Genomic DNA, 23,096 nt, shown 5'->3' with positions numbered 1-23,096 from the left:
ATAGGTGCAGAGAGTCAGAATTTGGCTCATAAATCACGCTTAGGATTCAAATTTCCGACATTTCATACATTTTAAAAACTGCAGGGGGGTTTGGGCAAAATATGACCCATCGCCGTTTTCAGTAATTGGCATATTTTCGGTATGAAACTGAAAATAGGTGCAGAGAGTAAGAATTCGGCTCAAAAATCACGTTCAGGAATCACATTTCCGACATTTCAGACATTTTGAAAACTGCAGGGGGGTTTGGGCAAAATATGACCCATCGCAGTTTTCAGTAATTGGCATATTTTCGGTATAAAAAGTCGTAATTTGAAACTGAAAATAGATGCAGAGAGTCAGAATTCAGATAAAAAATCACGCTCAGCAGTCAAATTTCCGACATTTCAGACATTTTGAAAACTGCAGGGGGGTTTGGGCAAAATATGACCCATCGCCGTTTACAGTATTTGGCATATTTTCGGTATGCATCGTCGTAATATGAAACTGAAAATAGGTGCAGAGAGTCAGAATTCGGCTCAAAAATCACGCTCAGGATTCAAATTCCCGACATTTCAGACATTTTGAAAACTGCAGGGGGGTTTGGGCAAAATATGACCCATCGCCGTTTACAGTATTTGGCATATTTTCGGTATGAAACGTCGTAATTTGAAACTGAAAATAGGTGCAGAGAGTCAAAATTCGGCTCAAAAATCACACTTAGGAGTCAAATTTCTGACATTACATACATTTGAAAAACTGCAGGGGGGTTTGGGCAAGATATGACCCATCGCCGTTTTCAGTAATTGGCATATTTTCGGTATGAAACGTCGAAATTTGAAACTGAAATTAGGTGCAGAGAGTCAGAATTCGGGTAAAAAATCACGCTCAGGAGTCAAATTTCGGACATTTCAGACATTTTGAAAACTGCAGGGGGGTTTGGGCAAAATATGACCCATCGCCGTTTTCAGTAATTGGCATATTTTCGGTATAAAAAGTCGTAATTTGAAACTGAAAATAGGTGCAGAGAGTCAGTATTCGGATAAAAAATCACGCTTAGGAGTCAAATTTCCGACATTTCAGACATTTTGAAAACTGCAGGGGGGGTTGGCCAAAATATGACCCATCGCCGTTTACAGTAATTGGCATATTTTCGGTATGAAACGTCGTAATTTGAAACTGAAAATAGGTGCAGAGAGTCAGAATTCGGCTCAAAAATCACGCTTAGGAGTCAAATTTCCGACATTTCAGACATTTTGAAAACTGCAGGGGGGTTTGGGCAAAATATGACCCATCGCCTTTTTCAGTAATTGGCATATTTTCGGTATGAAACGTCGTAATTTGAAACTGAAAATAGGTGCAGAGAGTCAGAATTCGGCTCAAAAATCACGCTCAGGAGTCAAATTTCCGACATTTCAGACATTTTGAAAACTGCAGGGGGGTTTTGGCAAAATATAACCCATCGCTGTTTTCAGTAATTGGCATATTTTCAGTATGAAACGTAATTTGAAACTAAAAATAGGTGCAGAGAGTCAGAATTTGGCTCATAAATCCCGCTTAGGATTCAAATTTCCGACATTTCATACATTTTAAAAACTGCAGGGGGGTTTGGGCAAAATATGACCAATCGCCGTTTTCAGTAATTGGCATATTTTCGGTATGAAACTGAAAATAGGTGCAGAGAGTAAGAATTCGGCTCAAAAATCACGTTCAGGAATCACATTTCCGACATTTCAGACATTTTGAAAACTGCAGGGGGGTTTGGGCAAAATATGACCCATCGCAGTTTTCATTAATTGGCATATTTTCGGTATAAAAAGTCGAAATTTGAAACTGAAAATAGATGCAGAGAGTCAGAATTCAGATAAAAAATCACGCTCAGCAGTCAAATTTCCGACATTTCAGACATTTTGAAAACTGCAGGGGGGTTTGGGCAAAATATGACCCATCGCCGTTTACAGTAATTGGCATATTTTCGGTATGCATCGTCATAATATGAAACTGAAAATAGGTGCAGAGAGTCAGAATTCGGCTCAAAAATCACGCTCAGGATTCAAATTTCCGACATTTCAGACATTTTGAAAACTGCAGGGGGGTTTGGGCAAAATATGGTCCATCGCCGTTTACAGTATTTGGCATATTTTCGGTATGAAACGTCGTAATTTGAAACTGAAAATAGGTGCAGAGAGTCAAAATTCGGCTCAAAAATCACGCTTAGGAGTCAAATTTCTGACATTACATACATTTGAAAAACTGCAGGGGGGTTTGGGCAAAATATGACCCATCGCCGTTTTCAGTAATTGGCATATTTTCGGTATGAAACGTCGTAATATGAAACTGAAAATAGGTGCAGAGAGTCAGAATTCGGCTCAAAAATCACGCTCAGGAATCACATTTCCGACATTTCAGACATTTTGAAAACTGCAGGGGGGTTTGGGCAAAATATGACCCATCGCCGTTTACAGTAATTGGCATATTTTCAGTATGAAACGTAATTTGAAACTAAAAATAGGTGCAGAGAGTCAGAATTTGGCTCATAAATCACGCTTAGGATGCAAATTTCCGACATTTCATACATTTTAAAAACTGCAGGGGGGTTTGGGCAAAATATGACCCATCGCCGTTTTCAGTAATTGGCATATTTTAGGTATAAAAAGTCGTAATTTGAAACTGAAAATAGGTGCAGAGAGTCAGAATTCGGATAAAAAATCACGCTCAGCAGTCAAATTTCCGACATTTCAGACATTTTGAAAACTGCAGGGGGGTTTGGGCAAAATATGAACCATCGCCGTTTACAGTAATTGGCATATTTTCGGTATGAAACTTCGTAATTTGAAACTGAAAGTACGTGCAGAGAGTCAGAATTCGGCTCAAAAATCACGATCAGGAGTCAAATTTCTGACATTTCAGACATTTTGAAAACTGCAGGGGGGTTTGGGCAAAATATGACCCCATCGCCGTTTTCAGTAATTGGCATATTTTCGGTATAAAAAGTCGGAATTTGAAACTGAAATTAGGTGCAGAGAGTCAGAATTCGGCTCAAAAATCACGCTCAGGAGTCAAATTTCCAACATTTCAGACATTTTGAAAACTGCAGGGGGGTTTGGGCAAAATATGACCCATCCCCGTTTTCAGTAATTGGCATATTTTCGATATAAAAAGTCGTAATTTGAAACTGAAAACAGGAGAGAGAGTCAGAATTCGCATAAAAAATCACGCTCAGGAGTCAAATTTCCGACATTTCATACATTTTAAAAACTGCAGGGGGGGTTTGGGCAAAATATGACCCATCGCCGTTTACAGTAATTGGCATATTTTCGGTATGAAACGTCGTAATTTGAAACTGAAATTAGGTGCAGAGAGTCAGAATTCGGATAAAAAATCACGCTCAGGACTCAAATTTCGGACATTTCAGACATTTTGAAAACTGCAGGGGGGTTTGGGAAAAATATGACCCATCGCCGTTTTCAGTAATTGGCATATTTTCGGTATAAAACGTCGTAATATGAAACTGAAAATAGGTGCAGAGAGTCAGAATTCGGCTCAAAAATCACGCTCAGGAATCACATTTCCGACATTTCAGACATTTTGAAAACTGCAGGGGGGTTTGGGCAAAATATGAACCATCGCCGTTTACAGTAATTGGCATATTTTCGGTATGAAACGTCGTAATTTGAAACTGAAAATACGTACAGAGAGTCAGAATTCGGCTCAAAAATCACGCTCAGGAGTCAAATTTCCGACATTTCAGACATTTTGAAAACTGCAGGGGGGTTTGGGCAAAATATGACCCATCGCCGTTTTCAGTAATTGGCATATTTTCGGTATAAAAAGTCGGAATTTGAAACTGAAATTAGGTGCAGAGAGTCAGAATTCGGCTGAAAAATCACGCTCAGGAGTCAAATTTCTAACATTTCAGACATTTTGAAAACTGCAGGGGGGTTTGGGCAAAATATGACCCATCCCCGTTTTCAGTAATTGGCATATTTTCGGTATAAAAAGTCATAATTTGAAACTGAAAACAGGTACAGAGAGTCAGAATTCGGATAAAAAATCACGCTCAGGAGTCAAATTTCCGACATTTCAGACATTTTGAAAACTGCAGGGGGGTTTGGGCAAAATATGACCCATCGCCGTTTACTGTAATTGGCATATTTTCGGTATTAAACGTCGTAATTTGAAACTGAAAATAGGTGCAGAGAATCAGAATTCGGCTCAAAAATCACGCTCAGGAGTCAAATTTCCGACATTTCAGACATTTTAAAAACTGCAAGGGGGGGGGGGGGGGGTTTGGGCAAAATGTGACCCCTCGCCGTTTACAGTAATTGGCATATTTTCGGTATGAAACGTCGATATTTGAAACTGAAATTAGGTGCAGAGAGTCAGAATTCGGCTCAAAAATCACGCTCAGGAATCACATTTCCGACATTTCAGACATTTTGAAAACTGCAGGGGGGTGTGGGCAAAATATGACCCATCGCCGTTTTCAGTAATTGTCATATTTTCGGTATAAAAAGTCGTAATTTGAAACTGAAATTAGGTGCAGAGAGTCAGAGTTCGGATAAAAAATTAGGCTCAGGAGTCAAATTTCTAACATTTCTGACATTTTAATAACTGCAGGGGGGTTTGGGCAAAATATGACCCATCGCCGTTTACAGTAATTGGCATATTTTCGGTATGCCTCTTCGTAATATGAAACTGAAAATAGGTGCAGAGAGTCAGAATTCGGCTCAAAAATCACGCTCAGGATTAAAATTTCCGACATTTCAGACATTTTGAAAACTACAGGGGGGGTTTGCGCAAAATATGACCCATCGCCGTTTACAGTAATTGGCATATTTTCGGTGTGAAACGTCGTAATTTGATGCTGAAAATAGGTGCAGAGAGTCCGAATTCGGCTCAAAACTCACGCTCAGGAGTCAAATTTCCGACATTTCATACATTTTAAAAACTGAAGGGGGGTTTGGGCAAAATATGACCCATCGCCGTTTTCAGTAATTGGCATATTTTCGGTATGAAACGTCGTAATATGAAACTGAAAATAGGTGCAGAGAGTCAGAATTCGGCTCAAAATTCACGCTCAGGAATCACATTTCCGACATTTCAGACATTTTGAAAACTGCAGGGGGGATTGGGCAAAATATGACCCATCGCCGTTTTCAGTAATTGGCATATTTTCGGTATAAAATTCGTAATTTGAAACTGAAAATAGGTGCAGAGAGTCAGAATTCGGATAAAAAATCACGCTCAGCAGTCAAATTTCCGACATTTCAGACATTTTGAAAACTGCAGGGGGGTTTGGGCAATATATGAACCATCGCCGTTTACAGTAATTGGCATATTTTCGGTATGAAACGTCGTAATTTGAAACTGAAAATACGCACAGAGAGTCAGAATTCGGCTCAAAAATCACGCTCAGGAGTCAAATTTCCGACATTTCAGACATTTTGAAAACTGCAGGGGGGTTTGGCAAAATATGACCCATCGCCGTTTTCAGTAATTGGCATATTTTCGGTATAAAAAGTCGGAATTTGAAACTGAAATTAGGTGCAGAGAGTCAGAATTCGGCTCAAAAATCACGCTCAGGAGTCAAATTTCCAACATTTCAGGCATTTTGAAAACTGCAGGAGGGGTTTGGGCAAAATATGACCTATCCCCGTTTTCAGTAATTGGCATATTTTCGGTATAAAAAGTCATAATTTGAAACTGAAAACAGGTACAGAGAGTCAGAATTCGGATAAAAAATCACGCTCAGGAGTCAAATTTCAGACATTTCAGACATTTTGAAAACTGCAGGGGGGTTTGGGCAAAATATGACCCATCGCCGTTTACAGTAATTGGCATATTTTCGGTATTAAACGTAATTTGAAACTGAAAATAGGTGCAGAGAATCAGAATTCGGCTCAAAAATCACGCTCAGGAGTCAAATTTCCGACATTTCAGACATTTTAAAAACTGCAGGGGGGGTTTGGGCAAAATATGACCCTCGCCGTTTACAGTAATTGGCATATTTTCGGTATGAAACGTCGAAATTTGAAACTGAAAATAGGTGCAAAGAGTCAGAATTCGGATAAAAAATCACGCTCAGGAGTCAAATTTCGGACATTTCAGACATTTTGAAAACTGCAGGGGGGTTTGGGCAAAATATGACCCATCGCCGTTTTCAGTAATTGGCATATTTTCGGTATAAAAAGTCGTAATTTGAAACTGAAAATAGGTGCAGAGAGTCAGTATTCGGATAAAAAATCACGCTTAGGAGTCAAATTTCCGACATTTCAGACATTTTGAAAACTGCAGGGGGGGTTTGGGCAAAATATGACCCATTGCCTTGTACAGTAATTGGCAAATTTTCGGTATGAAATGTCGTAATTTGAAACTGAAAATAGGTGCAGAGAGTCAGAATTCGGCTCAAAAATCACGCTCAGGTGTCAAATTTCCGACATTTCAGACATTTTGAAAACTGCAGGGGGGGTTGGCCAAAATATGACCCATCGCCGTTTACAGTAATTGGCATATTTTCGGTATGAAACGTCGTAATTTGAAACTGAAAATAGGTGCAGAGAGTCAGAATTCGGCTCAAAAATCACGCTTAGGAGTCAAATTTCCGACATTTCAGACATTTTGAAAACTGCAGGGGGGTTTGGGCAAAATATGACCCATCGCCTTTTTCAGTAATTGGCATATTTTCGGTATGAAACGTCGTAATTTGAAACTGAAAATAGGTGCAGAGAGTCAGAATTCGGCTCAAAAATCACGCTTAGGATTCAAATTTCCGACATTTCATACATTTTAAAAACTGCAGGGGGGTTTGGGCAAAATATGACCCATCGCTGTTTTCAGTAATTGGCATATTTTCGGTATAAAAAGTCGGAATTTGAAACTGAAATTAGGTGCAGAGAGTCAGAATTCTGCTCAAAAATCACGCTCAGGAGTCAAATTTCTAACATTTCAGACATTTTGAAAACTGCAGGGGGGTTTGGGCAAAATATGACCCATCCCCGTTTTCAGTAATTGGCATATTTTCGGTATAAAAAGTCATAATTTGAAACTGAAAACAGGTACAGAGAGTCAGAATTCGGATAAAAAATCACGCTCAGGAGTCAAATTTCCGACATTTCAGACATTTTGAAAACTGCAGGGGGGTTTGGGCAAGATATGACCCATCGTTGTTTACAGTAATTGGCATATTTTCGGTATTAAACGTCGTAATTTGAAACTGAAAATAGGTGCAGAGAATCAGAATTCGGCTCAAAAATCACGCTCAGGAGTCAAATTTCCGACATTTCAGACATTTTAAAAACTGCAGGGGGGGGGGGGGGTTTGGGCAAAATATGACCCCTCGCCGTTTACAGTAATTGGCATATTTTCGGTATGAAACGTCGAAATTTGAAACTGAAATTAGGTGCAGAGAGTCAGAATTCGGCTCAAAAATCACGCTCAGGAATCACATTTCCGACATTTCAGACATTTTGAAAACTGCATGGGGGTTTGGGCAAAATATGACCCATCGCCGTTTTCAGTAATTGGCATAATTTCGGTATAAAAATTCGCAATTTGAAACTGAAAATAGGTGCAGAGAGTCAGAATTCGGATAAAAAATCACGCTTAGGGGTCAAATTTCCGACATTTCAGACATTTTGAAAACTGCAGGGGGGGGTTGGGCAAAATATGAGCCATCGCCGATTTCAGTAATTGTCATATTTTCGGTATAAAAAGTCGTAATTTGAAACTGAAATTAGGTGCAGAGAGTCAGAATTCGGATAAAAAATTAGGCTCAGGAGTCAAATTTCCAACATTTCTGACATTTTAATAACTGCAGGGGGGTTTGGGCAAAATATGACCCATCGCCGTTTACAGTAATTGGCATATTTTCGGTATGCCTCTTCGTAATATGAAACTGAAAATTGGTGCAGAGAGTCAGAATTCGGCTCAAAAATCACGCTCAGGATTAAAATTTCCGACATTTCAGACATTTTGAAAACTACAGGGGGGTTTGCGCAAAATATGACCCATCGCCGTTTACAGTAATTGGCATATTTTCGGTGTGAAACGTCGTAATTTGAAACTGAAAATAGGTGCAGAGAGTCAGTATTCGGATAAAAAATCACGCTTAGGAGTCAAATTTCCGACATTTCAGACATTTTGAAAACTGCAGGGGGGTTTGGGCAAAATATGACCCATTGCCTTGTACAGTAATTGGCAAATTTTCGGTATGAAATGTCGTAATTTGAAACTGAAAATAGGTGCAGAGAGTCAGAATTCGGCTCAAAAATCACGCTCACGTGTCAAATTTCCGACATTTCAGACATTTTGAAAACTGCAGGGGGGGTTGGCCAAAATATGACTCATCGCCGTTTACAGTAATTGGCATATTTTCGGTATGAAACGTCGTAATTTGAAACTGAAAATAGGTGCAGAGAGTCAGAATTCGGCTCAAAAATCACGCTTAGGAGTCAAATTTCCGACATTTCAGACATTTTGAAAACTGCAGGGGGGTTTGGGCAAAATAAGACCCATCGCCTTTTTCAGTAATTGGCATATTTTCGGTATGAAACGTCGAAATTTGAAACTGAAAATAGGTGCAGAGAGTCAGAATTCGGCTCAAAAATCACGCTCAGGAGTCAAATTTCCGACATTTCAGACATTTTGAAAACTGCAGGGGGGTTTTGGCAAAATATAACCCATCGCCGATTTCAGTAATTGGCATATTTTCAGTATGAAACGTAATTTGAAACTAAAAATAGGTGCTGAGAGTCAGAATTTGGCTCATAAATCACGCTTAGGATTCAAATTTCCGACATTTCATACATTTTAAAAACTGCAGGGGGGTTTGGGCAAAATATGACCCATCGCCGTTTTCAGTAATTGGCATATTTTCGGTATAAAAATTCGGAATTTGAAACTGAAATTAGGTGCAGAGAGTCAGAATTCGGATAAAAAATCACGCTCAGCAGTCAAATTTCCGACATTTCAGACATTTTGAAAACTGCAGGGGGGTTTGGGCAAAATATGAACCATCGCCGTTTACAGTAATTGGCATATTTTCGGTATGAAACTTCGTAATTTGAAACTGAAAGTACGTGCAGAGAGTCAGAATTCGGCTCAAAAATCACGATCAGGAGTCAAATTTCTGACATTTCAGACATTTTGAAAACTGCAGGGGGGTTTGGGCAAAATATGACCCATCGCCGTTTTCAGTAATTGGCATATTTTCGGTATAAAAAGTCGGAATTTGAAACTGAAATTACGTGCAGAGAGTCAGAATTCGGCTCAAAAATCACGCTCAGGAGTCAAATTTCCAACATTTCAGACATTTTGAAAACTGCAGGGGGGTTTGGGCAAAATATGACCCATCCCCGTTTTCAGTAATTGGCATATTTTCGATATAAAAAGTCGTAATTTGAAACTGAAAACAGGAGAGAGAGTCAGAATTCGCATAAAAAATCACGCTCAGGAGTCAAATTTCCGACATTTCATACATTTTAAAAACTGCAGGGGGGGTTTGGGCAAAATATGACCCATCGCCGTTTACAGTAATTGGCATATTTTCGGTATGAAACGTCGTAATTTGAAACTGAAATTAGGTGCAGAGAGTCAGAATTCGGATAAAAAATCACGCTCAGGAGTCATATTTCGGACATTTCTGACATTTTGAAAACTGCAGGGGGGTTTGGGAAAAATATGACCCATCGCCGTTTTCAGTAATTGGCATATTTTCGGTATAAAACGTCGTAATATGAAACTGAAAATAGGTGCAGAGAGTCAGAATTCGGCTCAAAAATCACGCTCAGGAATCACATTTCCGACATTTCAGACATTTTGAAAACTGCAGGGGGGTTTGGGCAAAATATGACCCATCGCCGTTTTCAGTAATTGGCATATTTTCAGTATAAAAATTCGGAATTTGAAACTGAAATTAGGTGCAGAGAGTCAGAATTCGGCTCAAAAATCACGCTCAGGAGTCAAATTTCTAACATTTCAGACATTTTAAAAACTGCAGGGGGGTTTGGGCAAAATATGACCCATCCCCGTTTTCAGTAATTGGCATATTTTCGGTATAAAAAGTCATAATTTGAAACTGAAAACCGGTACAGAGAGTCAGAATTCGGATAAAAAATCACGCTCAGGAGTCAAATTTCCGACATTTCAGACATTTTGAAAACTGCAGGGGGGTTTGGGCAAAATATGACCCATCACCGTTTACAGTAATTGGCATATTTTCGGTATTAAACGTCGTAATTTGAAACTGAAAATAGGTGCAGAGAATCAGAATTCGGCTCAAAAATCACGCTCAGGAGTCAAATTTCCGACATTTCAGACATTTTAAAAACTGCAGGGGGGGGGGGGGGTTTGGGCAAAATATGACCCCTCGCCGTTAACAGTAATTGGCATATTTTCGGTATGAAACGTCGAAATTTGAAACTGAAATTAGGTGCAGAGAGTCAGAATTCGGCTCAAAAATCACGCTCAGGAATCACATTTCCGACATTTCAGACATTTTGAAAACTGCAGGGGGGTTTGGGCAAAATATGACCCATCGCCGTTTTCAGTAATTGTCATATTTTCGGTATAAAAAGTCGTAATTTGAAACTGAAATTAGGTGCAGAGAGTCAGAGTTCGGATAAAAAATTAGGCTCAGGAGTCAAATTTCCAACATTTCTGACATTTTAATAACTGCAGGGGGGTTTGGGCAAAATATGACCCATCGCCGTTTACAGTAATTGGCATATTTTCGGTATGCCTCTTCGTAATATGAAACTGAAAATAGGTGCAGAGAGTCAGAATTCGGCTCAAAAATCACGCTCAGGATTAAAATTTCCGACATTTCAGACATTTTGAAAACTACAGGGGGGTTTGCGCAAAATATGACCCATCGCCGTTTACAGTAATTGGCATATTTTCGTTGTGAAACGTCGTAATTTGAAGCTGAAAATAGGTGCAGAGAGTCAGAATTCGGCTCAAAACTCACGCTCAGGAGTCAAATTTCCGACATTTCATACATTTTAAAAACTGAAGGGGGGTTTGGGCAAAATATGACCCATCGCCGTTTTCAGTAATTGGCATATTTTCGGTATGAAACGTCGTAATATGAAACTGAAAATAGGTGCAGAGAGTCAGAATTCGGCTCAAAAATCACGCTCAGGAATCACATTTCCGACATTTCAGACATTTTTAAAACTGCAGGGGGGATTGGGCAAAATATGACCCATCGCCGTTTTCAGTAATTGGCATATTTTCGGTATAAAATTCGTAATTTGAAACTGAAAATAGGTGCAGAGAGTCAGAATTCGGATAAAAAATCACGCTCAGCAGTCAAATTTCCGACATTTCAGACATTTTGAAAACTGCAGGGGGGTTTGGGCAAAATATGAACCATCGCCGTTTACAGTAATTGGCATATTTTCGGTATGAAACGTCGTAATTTGAAACTGAAAATACGCACAGAGAGTCAGAATTCGGCTCAAAAATCACGCTCAGGAGTCAAATTTCCGACATTTCAGACATTTTGAAAACTGCAGGGGGGTTTGGCAAAATATGACCCATCGCCGTTTTCAGTAATTGGCATATTTTCGGTATAAAAAGTCGGAATTTGAAACTGAAATTAGGTGCAGAGAGTCAGAATTCGGCTCAAAAATCACGCTCAGGAGTCAAATTTCCAACATTTCAGGCATTTTGAAAACTGCAGGAGGGGTTTGGGCAAAATATGACCTATCCCCGTTTTCAGTAATTGGCATATTTTCGGTATAAAAAGTCATAATTTGAAACTGAAAACAGGTACAGAGAGTCAGAATTCGGATAAAAAATCACGCTCAGGAGTCAAATTTCCGACATTTCAGACATTTTGAAAACTGCAGGGGGGTTTGGGCAAAATATGACCCATCGCCGTTTACAGTAATTGGCATATTTTCGGTATTAAACGTCGTAATTTGAAACTGAAAATAGGTGCAGAGAATCAGAATTCGGCTCAAAAATCACGCTCAGGAGTCAAATTTCCGACATTTCAGACATTTTAAAAACTGCAGGGGGGGTTTGGGCAAAATATGACCCTCGCCGTTTACAGTAATTGGCATATTTTCGGTATGAAACGTCGAAATTTGAAACTGAAATTAGGTGCAGAGAGTCAGAATTCGGATAAAAAATCACGCTCAGGAGTCAAATTTCGGACATTTCAGACATTTTGAAAACTGCAGGGGGGTTTGGGCAAAATATGACCCATCGCCGTTTTCAGTAATTGGCATATTTTCGGCATAAAAAGTCGTAATTTGAAACTGAAAATAGGTGCAGAAAGTCAGTATTCGGATAAAAAATCACGCTTAGGAGTCAAATTTCCGACATTTCAGACATTTTGAAAACTGCAGAGGGGTTTGGGCAAAATATGACCCATTACCTTGTACAGTAATTGGCAAATTTTCGGTATGAAATGTCGTAATTTGAAACTGAAAATAGGTGCAGAGAGTCAGAATTCGGCTCAAAAATCACGCTCAGGTGTCAAATTTCCGACATTTCAGACATTTTGAAAACTGCAGGGGGGGTTGGCCAAAATATGACCCATCGCCGTTTACAGTAATTGGCATATTTTCGGTATGAAACGTCGTAATTTGAAACTGAAAATAGGTGCAGAGAGTCAGAATTCGGCTCAAAAATCACGCTTAGGAGTCAAATTTCCGACATTTCAGACATTTTGAAAACTGCAGGGGGGTTTGGGCAAAATATGACCCATCGCCTTTTTCAGTAATTGGCATATTTTCGGTATGAAACATCGTAATTTGAAACTGAAAATAGGTGCAGAGAGTCAGAATTCGGCTCAAAAATCACGCTCAGGAGTCAAATTTCCGACATTTCAGACATTTTGAAAACTGCAGGGGGGTTTTGGCAAAATATAACCCATCGCCGATTTCAGTAATTGGCATATTTTCAGTATGAAACGTAATTTGAAACTAAAAATAGGTGCAGAGAGTCAGAATTTGGCTCATAAATCACGCTTAGGATTCAAATTTCCGACATTTCATACATTTTAAAAACTGCAGGGGGGTTTGGGCTAAATATGACCCATCGCCGTTTTCAGTAATTGGCATATTTTCGGTATAAAAAGTCGGAATTTGAAACTAAAATTAGGTGCAGAGAGTCAGAATTCGGCTCAAAAATCACGCTCAGGAGTCAAATTTCTAACATTTCAGACATTTTGAAAACTGCAGGGGGGTTTGGGCAAAATATGACCCATCCCCGATTTCAGTAATTGGCATATTTTCGGTATAAAAAGTCATAATTTGAAACTGAAAACAGGTACAGAGAGTCAGAATTCGGATAAAAAATCACGCTCAGGAGTCAAATTTCCGACATTTCAGACATTTTGAAAACTGCAGGGGGGTTTGGGCAAAATATGACCCATCGCCGTTTACAGTAATTGGCATATTTTCGGTATTAAACGTCGTAATTTGAAACTGAAAATAGGTGCAGAGAATCAGAATTCAGCTCAAAAATCACGCTCAGGAGTCAAATTTCCGACATTTCAGACATTTTAAAAACTGCAGGGGGGGGGGGGGGTTTGGGCAAAATATGACCCCTCGCCGTTTACAGTAATTGGCATATTTTCGGTATGAAACGTCGAAATTTGAAACTGAAATTAGGTGCAGAGAGTCAGAATTCGGCTCAAAAATCACGCTCAGGAATCACATTTCCGACATTTCAGACATTTTGAAAACTGCAGGGGGGTTTGGGCAAAATATGACCCATCGCCGTTTTCAGTAATTGGCATATTTTCGGTATAAAAATTCGCAATTTGAAACTGAAAATAGGTGCAGAGAGTCAGAATTCGGATAAAAAATCACGCTTAGGGGTCAAATTTCCGACATTTCAGACATTTTGAAAACTGCAGGGGGGGTTGGGCAAAATATGAGCCATCGCCGATTTCAGTAATTGTCATATTTTCGGTATAAAAAGTCGTAATTTGAAACTGAAATTAGGTGCAGAGAGTCAGAATTCGGATAAAAAATTAGGCTCAAGAGTCAAATTTCCAACATTTCTGACATTTTAATAACTGCAGGGGGGTTTGGGCAAAATATGACCCATCGCCGTTTACAGTAATTGGCATATTTTCGGTATGCCTCTTCGTAATATGAAACTGAAAATAGGTGCAGAGAGTCAGAATTCGGCTCAAAAATCACGCTCAGGATTAAAATTTCCGACATTTCAGACATTTTGAAAACTACAGGTGGGTTTGCACAAAATATGACCCATCGCCGTTTACAGTAATTTGCATATTTTCGGTGTGAAACGTCGTAATTTGAAACTGAAAATAGGTGCAGAGAGTCAGTATTCGGATAAAAAATCACGCTTAGGAGTCAAATTTCCGACATTTCAGACATTTTGAAAACTGCAGGGGGGTTTGGGCAAAATATGACCCATTGCCTTGTACAGTAATTGGCAAATTTTCGGTATGAAATGTCGTAATTTGAAACTGAAAATATGTGCAGAGAGTCAGAATTCGGCTCAAAAATCACGCTCAGGTGTCAAATTTCCGACATTTCAGACATTTTGAAAACTGCAGGGGGGGTTGGCCAAAATATGACCCATCGCCGTTTACAGTAATTGGCATATTTTCGGTATGAAACGTCGTAATTTGAAACTGAAAATAGGTGCAGAGAGTCAGAATTCGGCTCAAAAATCACGCTTAGGAGTCAAATTTCCGACATTTCAGACATTTTGAAAACTGCAGGGGGGTTTGGGCAAAATATGACCCATCGCCTTTTTCAGTAATTGGCATATTTTCGGTATGAAACATCGTAATTTGAAACTGAAAATAGGTGCAGAGAGTCAGAATTCGGCTCAAAAATCACGCTCAGGAGTCAAATTTCCGACATTTCAGACATTTTGAAAACTGCAGGGGGGTTTTGGCAAAATATAACCCATCGCCGATTTCAGTAATTGGCATATTTTCAGTATGAAACGTAATTTGAAACTAAAAATAGGTGCAGAGAGTCAGAATTTGGCTCATAAATCACGCTTAGGATTCAAATTTCCGACATTTCATACATTTTAAAAACTGCAGGGGGGTTTGGGCTAAATATGACCCATCGCCGTTTTCAGTAATTGGCATATTTTCGGTATAAAAAGTCGGAATTTGAAACTAAAATTAGGTGCAGAGAGTCAGAATTCGGCTCAAAAATCACGCTCAGGAGTCAAATTTCTAACATTTCAGACATTTTGAAAACTGCAGGGGGGTTTGGGCAAAATATGACCCATCCCCGTTTTCAGTAATTGGCATATTTTCGGTATAAAAAGTCATAATTTGAAACTGAAAACAGGTACAGAGAGTCAGAATTCGGATAAAAAATCACGCTCAGGAGTCAAATTTCCGACATTTCAGACATTTTGAAAACTGCAGGGGGGTTTGGGCAAAATATGACCCATCGCCGTTTACAGTAATTGGCATATTTTCGGTATTAAACGTCGTAATTTGAAACTGAAAATAGGTGCAGAGAATCAGAATTCAGCTCAAAAATCACGCTCAGGAGTCAAATTTCCGACATTTCAGACATTTTAAAAACTGCAGGGGGGGGGGGGGTTTGGGCAAAATATGACCCCTCGCCGTTTACAGTAATTGGCATATTTTCGGTATGAAACGTCGAAATTTGAAACTGAAATTAGGTGCAGAGAGTCAGAATTCGGCTCAAAAATCACGCTCAGGAATCACATTTCCGACATTTCAGACATTTTGAAAACTGCAGGGGGGTTTGGGCAAAATATGACCCATCGCCGTTTTCAGTAATTGGCATATTTTCGGTATAAAAATTCGCAATTTGAAACTGAAAATAGGTGCAGAGAGTCAGAATTCGGATAAAAAATCACGCTTAGGGGTCAAATTTCCGACATTTCAGACATTTTGAAAACTGCAGGGGGGGTTGGGCAAAATATGAGCCATCGCCGATTTCAGTAATTGTCATATTTTCGGTATAAAAAGTCGTAATTTGAAACTGAAATTAGGTGCAGAGAGTCAGAATTCGGATAAAAAATTAGGCTCAAGAGTCAAATTTCCAACATTTCTGACATTTTAATAACTGCAGGGGGGTTTGGGCAAAATATGACCCATCGCCGTTTACAGTAATTGGCATATTTTCGGTATGCCTCTTCGTAATATGAAACTGAAAATAGGTGCAGAGAGTCAGAATTCGGCTCAAAAATCACGCTCAGGATTAAAATTTCCGACATTTCAGACATTTTGAAAACTACATTTGGGTTTGCACAAAATATGACCCATCGCCGTTTACAGTAATTGGCATATTTTCGGTGTGAAACGTCGTAATTTGAAACTGAAAATAGGTGCAGAGAGTCAGTATTCGGATAAAAAATCACGCTTAGGAGTCAAATTTCCGACATTTCAGACATTTTGAAAACTGCAGGGGGGTTTGGGCAAAATATGACCCATTGCCTTGTACAGTAATTGGCAAATTTTCGGTATGAAATGTCGTAATTTGAAACTGAAAATAGGTGCAGAGAGTCAGAATTCGGCTCAAAAATCACGCTCAGGTGTCAAATTTCCGACATTTCAGACATTTTGAAAACTGCAGGGGGGGTTGGCCAAAATATGACCCATCGCCGTTTACAGTAATTGGCATATTTTCGGTATGAAACGTCGTAATTTGAAACTGAAAATAGGTGCAGAGAGTCAGAATTCGGCTCAAAAATCACGCTTAGGAGTCAAATTTCCGACATTTCAGACATTTTGAAAATTGCAGGGGGGTTTGGGCAAAATATGACCCATCGCCTTTTTCAGTAATTGGCATATTTTCGGTATGAAACGTCGTAATTTGAAACTGAAAATAGGTGCAGAGAGTCAGAATTCGGCTCAAAAATCACGCTCAGGAGTCAAATTTCCGACATTTCAGACATTTTGAAAACTGCAGGGTGGTTTTGGCAAAATATAACCCATCGCCGATTTCAGTAATTGGCATATTTTCAGTATGAAACGTAATTTGAAACTAAAAATAGGTGCAGAGAGTCAGAATTTGGCTCATAAATCACGCTTAGGATTCAAATTTCCGACATTTCATACATTTTAAAAACTGCAGGGGGGTTTGGGCAAAATATGACCCATCGCCGTTTTCAGTAATTGGCATATTTTCGGTATAAAAAGTCGGAATTTGAAACTGAAATTAGGTGCAGAGAGTCAGAATTCGGCTCAAAAATCACGCTCAGGAGTCAAATTTCTAACATTTCAGACATTTTGAAAACTGCAGGGGGGTTTGGGCAAAATATGACCCATCCCCGTTTTCAGTAATTGGCATATTTTCGGTATAAAAAGTCATAATTTGAAACTGAAAACAGGTACAGAGAGTCAGAATTCGGATAAAAAATCACGCTCAGGAGTCAAATTTCCGACATTTCAGACATGTTGAAAACTGAAGGGGGGTTTGGGCAAAATATGACCCATCGCCGTTTACAGTAATTGGCATATTTTCGGTATTAAACGTCGTAATTTGAAACTGAAAATAGGTGCAGAGAATCAGAATTCGGCTCAAAAATCACGCTCAGGAGTCAAATTTCCGACATTTCCGACATTTTAAAAACTGCAGGGGGGGGGGTTTGGGCAAAATATGACCCCTCGCCGTTTACAGTAATTGGCATATTTTCGGTATGAAACGTCGAAATTTGAAACTGAAATTAGGTGCAGAGAGTCAGAATTCGGCTCAAAAATCACGCTCAGGAATCACATTTCCGACATTTCAGACATTTTGAAAACTGCAGGGGGGTTTGGGCAAAATATGACCCATCGCCGTTTTCAGTAATTGGCATATTTTCGGTATAAAAATTCGTAATTTGAAACTGAAAATAGGTGCAGAGAGTCAGAATTCGGATAAAAAATCACGCTTAGGGGTCAAATTTCCGACATTTCAGAGATTTTGAAAACTGCAGGGGGGGTTGGGCAAAATATGAGCCATCGCCGATTTCAGTAATTGTCATATTTTCGGTATAAAAAGTCGTAATTTGAAACTGAAATTAGGTGCAGAGAGTCAGAATTCGGATAAAAAATTAGGCTCAGGAGTCAAATTTCCAACATTTCTGACATTTTAATAACTGCAGGGGGGTTTGGGCAAAATATGACCCATCGCCGTTTACAGTAATTGGCATATTTTCGGTATGCCTCTTCGTAATATGAAACTGAAAATAGGTGCAGAGAGTCAGAATTCGGCTCAAAAATCACGCTCAGGATTAAAATTTCCGACATTTCAGACATTTTGAAAACTACAGGGGGGTTTGCGCAAAATATGACCCATCGCCGTTTACAGTAATTGGCATATTTTCGGTGTGAAACTTCGTTATTTGAAGCTGAAAATAGGTGCAGAGAGTCAGAATTCGGCTCAAAACTCACGCTCAGGAGTCAAATTTCCGACATTTCATACATTTTAAAAACTGAAGGGGGGTTTGGGCAAAATATGACCCATCGCCGTTTTCAGTAATTGGCATATTTTCGGTATGAAACGTCGTAATATGAAACTGAAAATAGGTGCAGAGAGTCAGAATTCGGCTCAAAAATCACGCTCAGGAATCACATTTCCGACATTTCAGACATCTTGAAAACTGCAGGGGGGATTGGGCAAAATATGACCCATCGCCGTTTTCAGTAATTGGCATATTTTCGGTATAAAATTCGTAATTTGAAACTAAAAATAGGTGCAGAGAGTCAGAATTCGGATAAAAAATCACGCTCAGCAGTCAAATTTCCGACATTTCAGACATTTTGAAAACTGCAGGGGGGTTTGGGAAAAATATGAACCATCGCCGTTTACAGTAATTGGCATATTTTCGGTATGAAACGTCGTAATTTGAAACTGAAAATACGCACAGCGAGTCAGAATTCGGCTCAAAAGACACGCTCAGGAGTCAAATTTCCGACATTTCAGACATTTTGAAAACTGCAGGGGGGTTTGGCAAAATATGACCATTCGCCGTTTTCAGTAATTGGCATATTTTCGGTATAAAAAGTCGGAATTTGAAACTGAAATTAGGTGCAGAGAGTCAGAATTCGGCTAAAAAATCACGCTCCGGAGTCAAATTTCCAACATTTCAGGCATTTTGAAAACTGCAGGAGGGGTTTGTGCAAAATATGACCTATCCCCGTTTTCAGTAATTGGCATATTTTCGGTATAAAAAGTCATAATTTGAAACTGAAAACAGGTACAGAGAGTCAGAATTCGGATAAAAAATCACGCTCAGGAGTCAAATTTCCGACATTTCAGACATTTTGAAAACTGCAGGGGGGTTTGGGCAAAATATGACCCATCGCCGTTTACAGTAATTGGCATATTTTCGGTATTAAACGTCGTAATTTGAAACTGAAAATAGGTGCAGAGAATCAGAATTCGGCTCAAAAATCACGCTCAGGAGTCAAATTTCCGACATTTCAGACATTTTAAAAACTGCAGGGGGGGGTTTGGGCAAAATATGACCCTCGCCGTTTACAGTAATTGGCATATTTTCGGTATGAAACGTCGAAATTTGAAACTGAAATTAGGTGCAGAGAGTCAGAATTCGGATAAAAAATCACGATCAGGAGTCAAATTTCGGACATTTCAGACATTTTGAAAACTGCAGGGGGGTTTGGGCAAAATATGACCCATCGCCGTTTTCAGTAATTGGCATATTTTCGGTATAAAAAGTCGTAATTTGAAACTGAAAATAGGTGCAGAGAGTCAGTATTCGGATAAAAAATCACGCTTAGGAGTCAAATTTCCGACATTTCAGACATTTTGAAAACAACTGCAGGGGGGTTTGGGCAAAATATGACCCATTGCCTTGTACAGTAATTGGCAAATTTTCGGTATGAAACGTCGTAATTTGAAACTGAAAATAGGTGCAGAGAGTCAGAATTCGGCTCAAAAATCACGCTCAGGTGTCAAATTTCCGACATTTCAGACATTTTGAAAACTGCAGGGGGGGGTTGGCCAAAATATGACCCATCGCCGTTTACAGTAATTGGCATATTTTCGGTATGAAACGTCGTAATTTGAAACTGAAAATAGATGCAGAGAGTCAGAATTCGGCTCAAAAATCACGCTTAGGAGTCAAATTTCCGACATTTCAGACATTTTGAAAACTGCAGGGGGGTTTGGGCAAAATATGACCCATCGCCTTTTTCAGTAATTGGCATATTTTCGGTATGAAACGTCGTAATTTGAAACTGAAAATAGGTGCAGAGAGTCAGAATTCGGCTCAAAAATCATGCTCAGGAGTCAAGTTTCCGACATTTCAGACATTTTGAAAACTGCAGGGGGGTTTTGGCAAAATATAACCCATCGCCGATTTCAGTAATTGGCATATTTTCAGTATGAAACGTAATTTGAAACTAAAAATAGGTGCAGAGAGTCAGAATTTGGCTCATAAATCACGCTTAGGATTCAAATTTCCGACATTTCATACATTTTAAAAACTGCAGGGGGGTTTGGGCAAAATATGACCCATCGCCGTTTTCAGTAATTGGCATATTTTCGGTATGAAACTGAAAATAGGTGCAGAGAGTAAGAATTCGGCTCAAAAATCACGTTCAGGAATCACATTTCCGACATTTCAGACATTTTGAAAACTGCAGGGGGGTTTGGGCAAAATATGACCCATCCCCGTTTACAGTAATTGGCATATTTTCGGTATGCATCGTCGTAATATGAAACTGAAAATAGGTGCAGAGAGTCAGAATTCGGCTCAAAAATCACGCTCAGGATTCAAATTTCCGACATTTCAGACATTTTGAAAACTGCAGGGGGGTTTGGGCAAAATATGACCCATCGCCGTTTACAGTATTTGGCATATTTTCGGTATGAAACGTCGTAATTTGAAACTGAAAATAGGTGCAGAGAGTCAGAATTCGGCTCAAAAATCACGCTTAGGAGTCAAATTTCTGACATTACATACATTTGAAAAACTGCAGGGGGGTTTGGGCAAAATATGACCCATCGCCGTTTTCAGTAATTGGCATATTTTTGGTATGAAACGTCGTAATTTGAAACTGAAAATAGGTGCAGAGAGTCAGAATTCGGCTCAAAAATCATGCTCAGGAGTCAAATTTCCGACATTTCAGACATTTTGTAAACTGCAGGGGGGTTTTGGCAAAATATGACCTATCGCCGTTTTCAGTAATTGGCATATTTTCAGTATGAAACGTCGTAATTTGAAACTAAAAATAGGTGCAGAGAGTCAAAATTTGGCTCATAAATCACGCTTAGGATTCAAATTTCCGACATTTCATACATTTTAAAAACTGCAGGGGGGTTTGGGCAAAATATGACCATCGCCGTTTTCAGTAATTGGCATATTTTCGGTATGAAACGTCGTAATATGAAACTGAAAATAGGTGCAGAGAGTCAGAATTCGGCTCAAAAATCACGCTCAGGAATCACATTTCCGACATTTCAGACATTTTGAAAACTGCAGGGGGGTTTGGGCAAAATATGACCCATCGCCGTTTACAGTAATTGGCATATTTTCAGTATGAAACGTAATTTGAAACTAAAAATAGGTGCAGAGAGTCAGAATTTGGCTCATAAATCACGCTTAGGATTCAAATTTCCGACATTTCATACATTTTAAAAACTGCAGGGGGGTTTGGGCAAAATATGACCCATCGCCGTTTTCAGTAATTGGCATATTTTCGGTATGAAACTGAAAATAGGTGCAGAGAGTAAGAATTCGGCTCAAAAATCACGTTCAGGAATCACATTTCCGACATTTCCGACATTTTGAAAACTGCAGGGGGGTTTGGGCAAAATATGACCCATCGCAGTTTTCAGTAATTGGCATATTTTCGGTATAAAAAGTCGTAATTTGAAACTGAAATTAGGTGCAGAGAGTCAGAATTCGGCTCAAAAATCACGCTCAGGAATCACATTTCCGACATTTCAGACATTTTGAAAACTGCAGGGGGGTTTGGGCAAAATATGACCCATCGCCGTTTTCAGTAATTGGCATATTTTCGGTATAAAAATTCGCAATTTGAAACTGAAAATAGGTGCAGAGAGTCAGAATTCGGATAAAAAATCACGCTTAGGGGTCAAATTTCCGACATTTCAGACATTTTGAAAACTGCAGGGGGGGTTGGGCAAAATATGAGCCATCGCCGATTTCAGTAATTGTCATATTTTCGGTATAAAAAGTCGTAATTTGAAACTGAAATTAGGTGCAGAGAGTCAGAATTCGGATAAAAAATTAGGCTCAAGAGTCAAATTTCCAACATTTCTGACATTTTAATAACTGCAGGGGGGTTTGGGCAAAATATGACCCATCGCCGTTTACAGTAATTGGCATATTTTCGGTATGCCTCTTCGTAATATGAAACTGAAAATAGGTGCAGAGAGTCAGAATTCGGCTCAAAAATCACGCTCAGGATTAAAATTTCCGACATTTCAGACATTTTGAAAACTACAGGTGGGTTTGCACAAAATATGACCCATCGCCGTTTACAGTAATTGGCATATTTTCGGTGTGAAACGTCGTAATTTGAAACTGAAAATAGGTGCAGAGAGTCAGTATTCGGATAAAAAATCACGCTTAGGAGTCAAATTTCCGACATTTCAGACATTTTGAAAACTGCAGGGGGGTTTGGGCAAAATATGACCCATTGCCTTGTACAGTAATTGGCAAATTTTCGGTATGAAATGTCGTAATTTGAAACTGAAAATAGGTGCAGAGAGTCAGAATTCGGCTCAAAAATCACGCTCAGGTGTCAAATTTCCGACATTTCAGACATTTTGAAAACTGCAGGGGGGGTTGGCCAAAATATGACCCATCGCCGTTTACAGTAATTGGCATATTTTCGGTATGAAACGTCGTAATTTGAAACTGAAAATAGGTGCAGAGAGTCAGAATTCGGCTCAAAAATCACGCTTAGGAGTCAAATTTCCGACATTTCAGACATTTTGAAAATTGCAGGGGGGTTTGGGCAAAATATGACCCATCGCCTTTTTCAGTAATTGGCATATTTTCGGTATGAAACGTCGTAATTTGAAACTGAAAATAGGTGCAGAGAGTCAGAATTCGGCTCAAAAATCACGCTCAGGAGTCAAATTTCCGACATTTCAGACATTTTGAAAACTGCAGGGGGGTTTTGGCAAAATATAACCCATCGCCGA

Source organism: Procambarus clarkii, chromosome 17, assembly GCF_040958095.1.
Source record: "Procambarus clarkii isolate CNS0578487 chromosome 17, FALCON_Pclarkii_2.0, whole genome shotgun sequence".
Taxonomy (NCBI): Eukaryota; Metazoa; Arthropoda; class Malacostraca; order Decapoda; family Cambaridae; genus Procambarus; species Procambarus clarkii.
The sequence above is the reverse complement of the archived record's forward strand: the minus strand, read 5'-3'. Positions refer to the sequence as shown.